Source organism: Strix aluco, chromosome Z (genome assembly GCF_031877795.1).
Source record: "Strix aluco isolate bStrAlu1 chromosome Z, bStrAlu1.hap1, whole genome shotgun sequence".
Taxonomy (NCBI): Eukaryota; Metazoa; Chordata; class Aves; order Strigiformes; family Strigidae; genus Strix; species Strix aluco.
The window spans coordinates 21,003,781-21,017,918 of NC_133971.1; positions in this window are offsets into that span (position 1 = coordinate 21,003,781).

Below are 14,138 nucleotides of genomic sequence, written 5' to 3' on the forward strand. Positions count from 1 at the left end.
GAACTCTTTCCTCTGTTCTCTTTCAGGTTTTTATTTGTGAATGATGAGTATAACCCAAACAAAAATAATTTCAGCTAGGTACCTCTTACAGACTTTGAACTGCCCACTTGGGATTTCAGTTTTGAGCTGTGTGAAATAACATTCCACAAGTGGTTTTTCAATGCCAGAAATAGTAATCCAGAGGACATTCAAAGGCTGGTCCTGTTTGGAGGTAAAATTTGGTTTGCTTTAATAAGAGTTCTGTTTAAGTTCTTGATGTTGGCAGTTCATTGCCGTTTCTTTCCTCCATTTGTCTGGTGGTAGGGAATCCAGTTCCAGGACAGAGTTTTGTGTTGCTTTGATTTTTGATTATTTTTTGTCTGTGTTTTTTGCAGTACTGCTTTTCACATGGACACCACTCTCTTTTGACTAATACCTTATCAGTGTGTCCCACTATGATTTATTACATCAATAGATCATTGGAGTAACAGCTGGCTCTGGTGATACATGATCTAATACATCATAAGAACAACATCTCATTTGGGTTATACATTATGTAAGATTAATAGATAACGTCCCTCCCCTTTTTCTTAGCTGTAGACAGGACTGTAATTAAGGGCTGCAATGGCATTAGTATTAAAGTGAGATAGTATTTCTAGTTTTACTTTCTATTTTCACTCTTGCACGTAGAACAGAGCAATGTATGTCAAAATAATTTTAACTGTAGCTGCAATTAGTAAAGGAAACTCCAAGCCTGTCCTTAACTCAAGTCCTAATTTCTACATACAGAAAAAGGCAGGCAGATGTTAGACAAAGTGTGAAGCTTCCCAGTCTTATTCAGTGCAAGGTTTCTCAAGATAATCATGTTCCCTCTTGCGAAGTGAGGCTATTTCCACTGGCAGCCCAGTTAAAGTTGCAAGAAATCAATGGAAAGTGTTACATGGACTTCAGTTCACTTCATGTTAGTCACAGAAGAGGAGAGCAGAGCAAGGTCTGAGAATCACACTGCAAGGTCTCTAAGAAATAATCTCCAAATGTTTTTCAAATTTGAAAGATGCTGGACTCTTGGTAGAATAAGTAGATGCATTATTTTGCTGCTGCTAACTGACTCAGATTTACAAATATTTAATAAAACCATAGAAAAAAAGCATGCAGAAGAAAACTCTCTTATTTAAAACTAGCTGAATGGATGGTGCCTCTTCACTTCTTAGTCTCTCTAATACAGGAAATGAGGAGATAATGCAGTCACAAGGGAGACATTATTTTAAAAAATATCTTAGCTAGAGGAAAAATACACATTAAAGTTTATTTGGAAATTTTTCACCTCTATTAGCTGTAGATAGGAATCTGCAGGTATGTTTACATTATGGTGTAAAACAGAAAACATGGTAACAGAGATTATTAGAAGTGGAGAGGCCCACAATGACTAAATTTATTAAGTTCACCTGTGGAGAACCCTCTGTTGTAACCACAGTGACTAAATTGCTTCATCTTAAAAACAAAAAGAACTTATTTGCTTGGGGTCTTCAAAATACACAGCAGTCAATGGGCTTTTCTTCCCTATTTCTTACTAGTCTTCCATTCAAGTAGAAAGCCATTGCAGAGCTGATCTTACTGCTTCACTAAAAGTGAGAATGGGAACTCTTTTTTCCATGTGAAGTTCAGAGATCAATTTCAGCTTTCCCCAGTGGCAGCAGAAGTGTTTCTGACAAACGAAACGTCTGAGTTATTGCTATCTGATTTAAACTGGACAACCACGTGTCACTCCTTTCATCAGTTTTGGATAGCTGTGGTGACAACCAAACTCAGAACATTTCTCATCATTTGCGATCAACCAGTCAGCCTCACACAGAAAGAGGCAGTACTATGAGCCAGAGAGTCTGGCTTTGCCTCCCTTGTGGGGAAAAGAAAAAAAGGGGAAAAAAAAAGGAAAATAGAAGAGTAAGAACAAGAAACAAATACTGAAAAAGCTGCAGACTGTTAAACCTTAAACTGAGCTGGCTGGAACATAATTTCTGCTGACCTCTGTTGAAGTTACTGGAACCTGTGGCCCTTCCTTGCTCAGGATCCCTCACAATAAAAGATCTGCAGTAAGACATGCAGCTGAGAAAATTAATGATGAAAAGTCATTGAACTGATTCCTCTTGATTTCTGTGACCCTTCACATTGACTGTGCACAAGCTTGTAACTCTGCATTTGCTTTAAATATTTCAGCCTTTGTGTTGCCAAAAAAGACATCAGATTTACACAATAGCATCTTAGGCTTAGAGGTACATTTTTCTGTAAAACACCCCAGAAACTAACACTTTAATTCCTGAAGAGCTGGGAAAGTACTTAAGTGTGTGCTTGAAGTTTGGCATGAATTTATGAAAGCCTTCTAATTTGAGGTGTATCCCTGAATTGAGACATTTTTGATTTTTAAGGCCAAGCAGGATGTGTCTGATGTTCTTGTTTCTTTTCTTTAGTTACCCAGCCATAGAATTAGTTTTTGTTTACTGGAAAATATGTAGCAATGCATTAGTGGGCCCACATGTAATTCCAAGCCTCTGGGTAAAATGCATTGCATAATCCTTTCTGGATGCCTTTGAAAAAGTTTAATGGGAATTCCAAGAACAGAATGACCAGAAGTGCAGTCACAATCTGTCTTAATTGTAGGAGGAATTTTTCCCTAGTTTCTGGTTAGGTTAAAAAAATCCCTAACCTAAACTTGCCACTAGTAATTTGCACATTGGTCTGTCTGCCTACAGTAAGTCATAACTATCATGTGCTTGTGCTGCAAATCCAAAAATGCAGTTTTCAAATCCTTTGTAATAGTCTTTAGTAATGCTTCTAGAGCTTTGCTGCCTGGTAAAGAGAGGAAGAGATTCACAGAATCACAGAATCATCTAGGTTGGAAAAGACCTTGAAGATCATCTAGTCCAACCATTCATGACATCATAACTCTCATCTCACACTAAAAAAAGCGTGGTGGGAAGAGACATGGTAATGTTTTTTTGATGGTGAAAAAATATTCTTTCACACAAAAGGGTTATCTAAACTGTTGACTCATTTCAGTGAAACCTTGTCTTTTTCCTGAAAATTCAAACATTGATTTCAATTTGCTTTACTGCAAAATATGGTGGTATTTTAGTTCTGGAATGTGTCTACATTTCACTGTCAGATAACTTTAAGAAATCTCCAAACTATCTGAAGACTAATCTAATTCTTTTCAATTTACAGTTTTTAAGGGAAAACAAAATTTTTTATTTTTGTCAATCCCAAACTGATATTTTCCTTTGATTTTTGTTCAGCAAACTGAAAATTAACTTACTGGAAAAATGTCAGTTCAGTCCAGCAATTAAAAACTGAAGTTAGAAAATTGAAAATAGAAAATAAACATGCATTTTCTAACAACAAGACCTATTAACCCTGGGAAAAAGTTTAGAGTCATGCCAGGTCATTCATTAGTTGAATTATTTCAATCAAGAGTGAATAGCTTTCTGAAACTGGCATTGTAACTCAGCCCAAATTTGTTGACTTGATGTTGGGATTAGTGAGGTTGCCTTCTGTATCTTACTGCAAGAAAGATTATGTGGTTGTTGTAGATTTATATAGCCTTAGAAATCCATGAGTATGCAGCCCACAATAAAAATCTAGAATTAGACGGGGGATAGGTAAAGGTCTTTTATTCTTAGGAAGAACCTATTCCCTCAAGTAAGAGCAAGTAATAGGTCTTCTTTTTCTCTGAGATACAGAGACAGGTATCAGACTAATCTGCAAACCATTTCTCTTAGCTGATCCCATATAGTTTGCAATGTTACTTAGGGTTATTTTTCAAAATCACAGAATCACGGAATCATCTAGGTCAAGTGACTCTTCTCCTGCTTTCGCCTTTCACACAGGCACCAGATGAAAATAAGTAATTTATTTTTCAGTTATATAGCAACATTAAAGAAAAAGGCTGTGCATTACATTCTAAAACCAATGGCATCAGCCTTATCCCACTCAGATGGCTGGGAAGACAGGCCTGTGCTTTTAGTAGAATTGCATGTGAATTGCCATGAAGCAGGATGCTTTAATGCACTTAAGGACTTAGGGTCACCTAATGTACAAATGCAGAAGGGCTTTATTTTCCTTCCCTCTTCCCTTTTCCCCCTTCTCCTTTCTGCCTTCTACCTTTGTTTCCTTTCTTCCTCCCTCCTTTCCCCTTTCTCTTCTGCTCTCCCTCCTGCCCTCCTCTCTTCTCCCCTTCCTCTCTCTCTGAAAGCCTTCTTGGACCTTTTTCCAAAGGCTCAGATTGGCCAAACGTGCATACTGACCCCTTCTTTGCCTTATTTCCTGTTTTAATTGAGTGTCGAAGGTTATACATTGCTATTAGAGCAAGACATGAGTGGCAACAGGGGTCAGGGACTCTGTGGCTTTCTATTAAAGCCGTAAAACCAAAATGGAATGATAATTTCACCTGCTCTAACCCCAATTTTTCCAAGATGTGATAGACACTGACCTTAGTGTTTGACTGCTATTGACTATGTAAACTGCAGCCACCCTTATTCTGCTTACTAAACAATAAATGTGCCCTTATGACCAGGATGGGAAATAAAACAATAAAACCTACACACAGAAGATTCAAACAAACGGACTAATCCAGGTGACATGAAAAGATAAAATAATGCCTTACTGGGGAGGTCAGACCTTTTCTTTGACTGGTATGCCCCTACAGTTATTTATTCTACCAATTTTCAATTTCTTCTTTTTGGCAGAACTTCCTATATCCACCTCCAGGTGTGGGACCCAAGCAATAAATCTTAACTACTAGAGAAGTCCTATCTATGCCACTTCAAACATTTGTGGATCTCAGGGAAAGCGGGTTGTTTTATTTTGTAAGCATGTATTTTGGAGAAAGTGGAAAAAGAGTGCTTCATTTTTTCAAGGAAACTTTTTATGAAATGCAGAAATATTCCTAAAAACTTCCTGGTCAAAGAATAAAATTAATAAAATAAAGACTATATAACACCAAAAGTCATTATTTGATATTAAGATGTTAAAATATTTAGCTTGAATGTCTAAGCTGGTGTTTGCAGCCAGATCCACATTCCAGTCAGATCAGCTGAGATACTTTCTTCTACTTGGTCTTTGATCCAGGTCCACAATGAGGAAATTCCAAAATGTAGTTCTTAGCTAGTTTATAACTTGAGAATTACTTTTAGCCATATGGAATAGCTAGTGTAAAATTATGAAGTTTAATTCCAAATTCATTATTAATTACTATGAGAGAACTTAAAAAGGTGCTGAGATTCATTCTCTTTTGAACTTCTACTTCCAGCTCTGACAGAGACTCATGAGAAAGATAATTTTTACAAATTATCCTAAAGTTTGAGAAACCTTCTAAGACCATCATCGATCAAAATTTTCACTTTTTCTACCCAGAGTTATTTACCCATCCCTACAGAATACTTTTACCCAGATTGTAGATCTTAAATCAGATTATGCAAAACAATACCAGCGACATCTGTAAGCTTTGCCATAGCAACAGTGAGGAACTCCAGTGGGTCAGAAAGGAGGACAGCCCTCTTTCATTTCCTGTTGATGTCAGTATCCATGGAAACCACCTTTAATAGTATCCACATCAGGCTGAGAAAACAGGTAAGCTCTCTTCTAAAAGGGAGTGCATTAAGAGAACACAGTCCTTTGCAAGGTCAGCTCTTGAAAGCCTTGAAGAACCCTTTAGCTGAGAAAACTGGAGGACTGTAAATCCTCAGTTTCTTTGCTAAGAAGCTCAGCTACAGAGAATCACATTAACACTCTCTAACATGGACAGAGGAAAGTAAAGCCTTTGTTCCCTGCCTAAGATGTTGCACCTCTGAGAACTCACTTCCTTCACTAGGAAAATATACAGAAGAGGTGATTACGTGAACTAAGAGTTTAATTATGAGCAGAATTCCATGGGGAGAGACTGACACAAGCACATGCACCGTATGTTTGGAAAAAAAAAAAAAAAAAGAAAAAAGACTAAATTGCAGGAATGCCATATGGCAAGTGCCCGTAAACTAAGAATATGTACACAGGAATATTATTCACATGGTAACATTTTAAAATATCTGTAAACTCAGCATTTTATGGATAAGTGGTTTGGAGAAAATGGTGCTACCTCCCTCTCCCATCTGGGCTATTTGAGTGGGAAACAAAAGTTATCATATTTTTAAATCATCATGGTGGCAAGCCATCTCTGTCTCCCACTTTTGATTTCCACAACTAAAATAGCATGGACATGATTTTGAGTAACAAAAGGTTACAACTTTATCACTTTGTGGTGCATTTGCAAATAAGAACTGTCACACACTAAAGTTCAGTTAGGAAGCAGTTTCTGATGATTTTTAAACCCTAAGTATTACTTAAAGTTAAAAAGAACACACAGCAAAAAATGCACTAGAAAAAAAATGAAGTCTGTGTTAAATTTGAATGCAGTCTTTCCATTAAATTCACTAGATTTGGGCCTATATCCCATAGGGTAAATTTTTATTATATTACAATAAGAAAAGGAATCTTCCATAGCAGATACTACATTTTAGTTAATTGCATAATATGGCTATGAATGTGACATAGTGACAAACCTTTCCCTTTTTTTTCAGACACACTTACATGTCACTGAGTAATATCCTAATCTCTCCTTCCTCACTGAAAGAAAAAAAATCTGAGTTCTCCTAATGAGTTAGTAGTTTGTGGCTAAGGACAGAATATACGGATTGTACAGTCCACATGACACACAGTCTGCCAAGGAAGCAACTTGAGGTCTACTTGATGAAGGAATCATATTGTTGGAAAGATATTGTAGTTCAAATTATAAAGAATTCTATACATATGATTAGAAGACAGCTTCACAATATGTTCTAAGGAAACCTGACAAGTGTAAATTAGATCTGCCTTGTAAAATCATGAAAACCTTGAGCCGTAATAAAAGTAACAACAAAGTAAGGGTACTGCAGTGAAACATTTAAATATGCTTTCTGTCTGAATGCATGTGACCCAGATATTTAGAATCATCAAAACACTCAGAACAATTCAGGGCAGCAGGGACCTCTGGAGGTCACCTAGCCCAACCCCCTGCTCAAAGCAAGGCTCATTCAGGGACCCATCTGCTTGACTCTTAAAAGCCTCTAGTATGGGATATCCCACAATCTCTCTGAGCAACTTGCTCCAGTATTCAACTACCCTCATGGTATTTTTTGGTTTCCTTATCGGGTTTTCCCATGTTCCAAGTTTCTTCTTCCTATCACCATACACCTGCAAGAAGACTCTGGCTTTGTCTTTTCCCATCAGGCAGCTGCAGGGAGCAGCGAGGTCTGTCTCCCCTCACCCTTCTCTTTTCCAGGATGAACCAGCCCAGCACCCCCCACCTCCCCCTGTACATCCCAGGTTCCAGCCTCGACCATCGCAAGGACCCTCCATTGGACTCACTCCTGTACGTTGGGGTCTGTCCTGCACCAGGAGCCCAGACCTGGACCCTGCACTCCTGGTGCGACCTCACCAGTGCCAAGCAATGAGGCAGGATCAGTGCCTGGCCCTGCTGCTGCGCCTGTGTTGCTGCAGACCTGGGTGCAGGGGCTGCATTTCTGCCAGGAGCACTGCTGCCTTCTGGCCATATGCTGGCCCCAGGGCCCCATATCATTTCGGCAGAGATGCTGTTTGCATCAGTGGTAGTAACTTCTGAATCCAACACTCCAGGCAATTTTTCAACCACTTTACTATATGCCTATCCAACCCCATATGTTACCAGTCTGGTGAGAAGAAAACTACAGGAACCGGTGTTAAAAGTTTTTCTCAAATCAATGTATACAGCACCCACTGCCCTCTCCTTGTCCACAGTGCTTGTTACCTCATCACAGAAAGCAATCGGGTTTGTTGGGCAGGATTTGTCCTCGGTAAACTCATGCTGGCTCTTCCCTGTTACCTCCTGTCCTTCACATGTTTAGAAATGGATTCTATGAAAATTTGCTCCTTCCCCTCCAGGGACTGTGGTGAGGCTGAATGGCTTGTAAGTCATCTTAATCCACCCTCTCCTTGTCTTTCCTTAAGATGGGTGCAATGTTTGCCTTTTCCCTCTCTGGTCCCACAGGCTTCTCTATGTTTAACTGACTTAAGTGCTCCCTATCTCAATCCTCCCTCCTGTGGGTACTGCTGCTCTCCTACAAGCTCCAGCAGAGACCTGGGAAGAACTGAAAAGGCCAAAATCAGCAGTTCCTAAGTCCACAGTTGTAATTCTGTTTTGCTGAATTCTCTTAGGACCTTAAACTTCACAGTCTTATAGTCACAGCAGCCAAAGCTGCCCTTGATCTTCACATTTTCCACCACTCCTCTCTTGTTTGTGAGTAACAGATCCAACAGTGCATCATCTCTAGTCTGTTGATTGATCACTTGCATCAAGAAATTGCCCAGAGTTGCCAGAAAACTATATTGCTTGTGCCTGGCTGTATTACCCTTCTGTACGACATATTAGCATCTGTATCTACTTTTATAGAGGGACAGAAATTTCAGATCTGTTGGGTTCACTGACAATAAACAAAAGAAAGAAAATTTCCACTGTGCCTTAAAACAAGTATGAGAAATTGATTTTTAAAAAAACTATAGGAGAATGAAGAAAAAACACCCTTATTTTGCTTCATCCTCTTCTTCCCCTGCCTAAAAACTGCCTAGTTTGGTAGAACAGGGGTGAGTTAGACACCAGGGCCAGTACCAGCCAATACCAGCTCTGAGCAAGAGAGCAAGTCTTTGAGGCTCATACTCTTCACCAGCTAAACTGAAGCCTGTTGGTAGCGGTCCTGCTTCTGGAGAGCAACTGGCTTTGGGAAAAAATATGGACTTTTAAAAAGAAGCACAAGTTTATTTTCTTACTTTCATGCATGAGGGGTGAATAACCAAGATTTTGAGATCCAATATAGTCAGTTTTTCTTTTTGAAGCTGGGAATCAGTCAACCTGGAAAGTGTGAATTAATTGACAAGCATATATATTCCAGACATAGATATTCTGGAAAGTTTTGTGAGAAATAAGCATGTGTATGTGAACAGTATGCTTACTGTTACAATATAAGAGAGGAGTAGCAAAACACTATTTGCATATCATAGATAGCCTGGGCAGGTAGACGATGTTTCTTATTCTTTGTTCTAGCCAGGTAGCTTTTGGAAAATGGCTGAAGTAATATATAAAGGTTTAAGGGGAACATGTATGTGTGTGTGCATTCCTGTGCTTGGTTGTACTCAAGGTCAGAACAGAAGGTCTAAGGTTACTAAAAGGCCTTTAAAAATGTTTGTCTGAAACTCGTTTTCTGACCAAGTTCAAGTAAAGAAGGAGACTTGTTTCCCTAGGCATGGAGAACTGCCTGTGTTTATACCCACAGGATGTGAATTTTACTTTAGTTTTAGTCATTGTTCAAGGTCATTTATGAATCTTTTGACTTTCAAATTGAAAGTACAAGGGCAAAAATACATTGCTTACTCCAAGAAGTCATTTGCTAAATTGCATTGTCAGCCTGTGTTTCAGAGTTCTTTGGACCACATTTTTTTTTCTCCTGTGCAAAAGCAGTAGCCTGAACAATAGAAGAAATACAAGTTTCTGTGAGACAGTTTTACTGAAAATAGAGCCATTGCAGTATTGGAGCAATCTTATGTGAAATATTCAAAAGGAACTGCTTTAGTCTGCACAAATGATCACACTTTTCTATGATTGCTTTGCTAAAGGCTATTTTAATTATCATTACATGCACTGGTATTCTGCTAGTTCAAGTCTGAATATCACGCTAGCAGTCAAAACTGTTGGTTGTTCTTCACAGTGGAGTAACACTTGGAAAGTTTATACAGGTGGGAGTTTTTCCAGAAGAAGCCAACATTTTTAACAATTGCCAATTGAAAAGTTAAAAAACTAGATAACAAACTGTATTGCATCCCATCACTGTCCTCTAGAGTAGCTCAATTCAAGGAGCCTTTGTGGAGAAGGTGACATGCTCCTCAGAGCCTGCTGAGTTTGCATGGGACACTATGTTGGATGTCATGGAATCATAGGATCATAGAATGGTTCAGGGTTGGAAGGGACCTTTAAAGATCATCTAGTTCCAACCCCCCTGCCATGGGCAGGGACACTTTCCACTAGACCAGCTTGCTCAAAGCCTCATCCAACCCGGCCTTGAACACTTCCAGGGAGGGAGGCACCAGAGCTTCTCTGGGCAACCTGTGCCAGTGCCTCACCACCCTCACAGTAAAGAATTTCTTCCTTATCTCTAAACTGAACCTACATCCTTTCAGTTTAAAACCGTTACCCCTCATCCTATCCCTACACTACCTGATAAAGAGTGCCTCCCCATCTTTCCTGTAGCCCCCTTTAAGTACTGGAAGACCACTATAAGGTCTCTCTGGAGCCTTCTCTTCTCCAGGCTGAACAACCCCAACTCTCTCAGCCTGTCCTCATAAGGGAGATGCTCCAGTCTCTGATCATCTTCGTGGCCTTGTCTGGACCTGCTCCAAAAAGTCCATGTCCTTCTTATGTTGGGGGTCTCAGAGCTGAACACAGCACTGCAGGTGGGGTCTCACAAGAGTGGAGGGGGACAATCACCAACCCTGATCTGATGGCCACACTTCTCTAGATGCAGCCCAGGTTATGGCTGGCTTTCTGGGCTGTGAGAGCACATTGTTTCTTTATATTCAGTTTTTCATCCACCAACACCCCCAAGTCCTTGTCTGCAGGGCTTCTCTCAATCCACTCATCGGCCAGCCTGTATTTGTGCTTGGGATTGCCCCGAGGACTTGGCCTTGTTGAACTTCATGACGTTTGCATGGGCCCACCTCTGAATACTGTCCAGGTCCCTCTGGACGGCACATCCCTTCCCTCCAGAGTGTCGACTGTACCTGTCCTGGTTTAACCAGGATAGGGTTAAGTTTCCCCAGCAGTGGGGGGAGAGCTCTAGCCAGGTTATTCAGATACCATGAGGACGTCACATCCTGGCGCGTCACATTTCCTGGCGCAGGAGCGCGGTGCATGCGTGGTTTTGTACATCTGCTCCTCTCACTGCTGTATTTGGTAGCTATTTTGCTCTGTTCATTGCTATCACTATTACTGTTATTGTTAATGTTGTTGTTTGTTGTGTTGCTATTGCACTGTTGTATTAAACCTTTCCTTATTTCAGTCTTGGGGCTTTGTATTTCACTCCCTTTGTGGGGGAGGGGTAGCGGCCGCGTGGTCTCAGACCCCGGCAGGGGCTAAACCATCACAGTACCACACAGCTTGGTATCGTCAGTGAACTTGTTGAGGGTGCACTCAGTCCCACTGTGCATGTTGCCAACAAAGATGTTAAAACAGCGCCAGTCCCAACACCAACCCCTGAGAAATGCCACGTACCACTCTGCTCCACTTGGACATTAAGCTGTTGATCACAACACTTTTGAGTGAGACCATCCAGCCAATTCCTTATCCATTGAGTGGTCCATCTGTCAAATCCATATCTCTCCAGTTTAGAGACAAATGTGTCATAAAGGACAGTGTCAGATGCTTTGCACAAGTCCAGGCAGATGACGTCAGTTGCTCTTCCCTTATCCACCAACGTTGTAACCCCATTGTAGAAGGCCACCAAATTTGTCAGGCAAAATTTGACCTTAGTGAAGCCATGTTGGCTGTCACCAATCACCTCTTTGTTTTCCATGTGCCCTAGCATATTTTCCAGGAGGATCCAATCCATGATCTTTCTGGATACAGAAGTGACACTGACTGGCCCGTAGTTCCCTGGTTCTTCCTTTTCTTCCTTTTTAAAAATGTGTGTGTGTGTGGGGGGGGGGTGTGTATGTTTCCCTTTTTTCCAGTCAGTAGGAACCCCACTGGACTGCCATGACTTTCCAAAGATGATGAATAGTGGCTTAGCCGCTTCAGCCGCCCACTCCTGCAGGACTTGTGGATGCATCTCATCAGGTTCCATGGACTTGAGAACCTTCAGGTTCCTTAGCTGGTCTCAAACCTGATCTTCTCTTACAGAGGGTGGTTCTTCATTCTCCCAGTCCCTGCCTTTACCTTCTGTGACTTGGACAGTGTGGCTAGAGCCCTTGCCGGAGGAAGACTGAGGCAAAAAGACATTGAGTACCTCAGCCTTCTCCTTGGGTAACCAGGTCTCCCATTTCCTCTGAAAGAGGGCCCAATTTTTCCCTAGTCTTCCTTTTATCACCAACGTACCTATAGAAGCTTTCCTTGTTGCCCTTCATGTCCCTGCCCAGATTTAATTCTATCAGGGCTTTGGCTTTCTTAACCTCTCTGGCTGCTTGGACAGTTTCTCTGTGTTCCTCCCAGGCTATTTGTTCTTGCTGTGAGCCAAGTGAAAGAAAATATATTTGAAGAAATAGTATTTTAATGTATAAAACTTTTAGCCTCAGAAAACCACCTCAAAATAAGAGGATTCTGTGATATCTGGGAAACAAGGCCAAAGGGACAAGGCAGGGGAGGGATTTGGAGATCCCTGAAGAAGGTTAAGACAAGAACTTCTGGATTTAAATTATCCCCAGATCATCTGCATAGACAGCAACATCTACTGCTGCTAAATTAATGTGATTTTTTGTGTATGGAAAATAATTTTTTTTGGTGTATGAAAATACTGTCTTCATCCCCAAGAAAATAGTTGTGGAAAAGGAACTCAATTTTTAAAAACATTATATAAAGCATCTGTTGTTCTTATCTAAATCTCTGTCCCAGAATGCCTAAAATATAACTTTGTTTCCTCTTCCATCTTATAACATTTCTTTAGTGAAAGCACATATTGTTGTAACATCAAAAATTGTCATCAACATAAGAGATTTCCCCGAGAAGCATGTGTCTGAGAACAGTGTCCATATCCATGTTCATGATTGCTAACTAAGGGCCATTATACAGAGCTGTGAGCTGCAAAAACATCTCATAAGTGAAATTTTAACATATAAGACATCATACTGTTTTATAAGAGCTGTGGCAATTTTTCAGTTATCACTATCAAAGCAGGTAATCGTGACAGTAAATAATCATAACTGTAGATCAAAGATGTTTAAGTGGCACAGTAGTACACCTGCCTCCATGCTATTTGAAGACATCTATCCTGTCAGATGATGGGCAGTGCTCAAGTACCAGTGCAGTCAATTGATATGTAACATCAAGGGCAGGTATAGTGCTGTGTCATGACATACATATAACACCAACTAATTTCAGAGGAGACAGTGTTTAGAAGTGCCTAATATTGACTGATCAGGACCACTGGCTGACGCTCTCAGCAATTTCTAACACGTTTTTGTGGCTTCTCTGGACTGATGTTGTTTGTTCACATATAATAGGCTTTATTAAATCTGAGAAGCTGTAGCACTCTCACTTTGTAAAATGCCTTGAGGGGGTGTTCACTGCACAAATCAAACTTTATTGTTAGTATTGTGCTGAAAAGGAGATGGTGGAGAAATGGGTATTATTTTATTCCTATCCTTGTCTCTAGTTAAGAGATGTCCAATCCTTTATAGGAAGTCTGTCATGGCTTAGTTTAACATTTTGGTTTTCTGTATCCAAAAAAGTACAAACAAGTGCTGCTAAATGACATCTCAACTGCTTAAGTTCTGACCTGCTTTCTAGTCAAATATATTTCCTAACTTAATAATTTGCACTGACTTCTTCAGATTTTTATTCCTGATGTTTTTCAGCTTGCTCATAAGCCCTGCTAACTCAAACTTCTACTGCATTTCCCCACGGAGAGGAACTTTTCCCCCAACTTCTATCTACCTAAGAGATCCTCTACAGAGTTTAATCTTACTTGGATTTTAGATGAGCCAGGGTGTGCCATTAGCCCTTGTTCATGGTCTAAGCTCCCAGGTAATCCTGCAGTACAAGATATAATATTGTGTTCTCCCCTGAGATGAGAGATCTGCTTGCAGAACACTGTGCCTCCTATCCCTTCTCTTGCTTGCAGCAGAAATGTCTAGAAGTGTGTCCATGTTATAGTCTGACTGAGCAAAGTTGGGCAAGATTATTTAAACAGTGCTTGGTTGTCTGTACACTTCAGTGCAATTTTCATTATAAAGGTATCAGAAACAAGCAATGTTGTATCAGCCAACATTGTATTAATTCCACTAGTTTTCTGCCTAGCCTCTTTGAGCATAGTCAAAAGTGAGCAAGTACACTGAAAAGTAAAGGGGAATAAGGA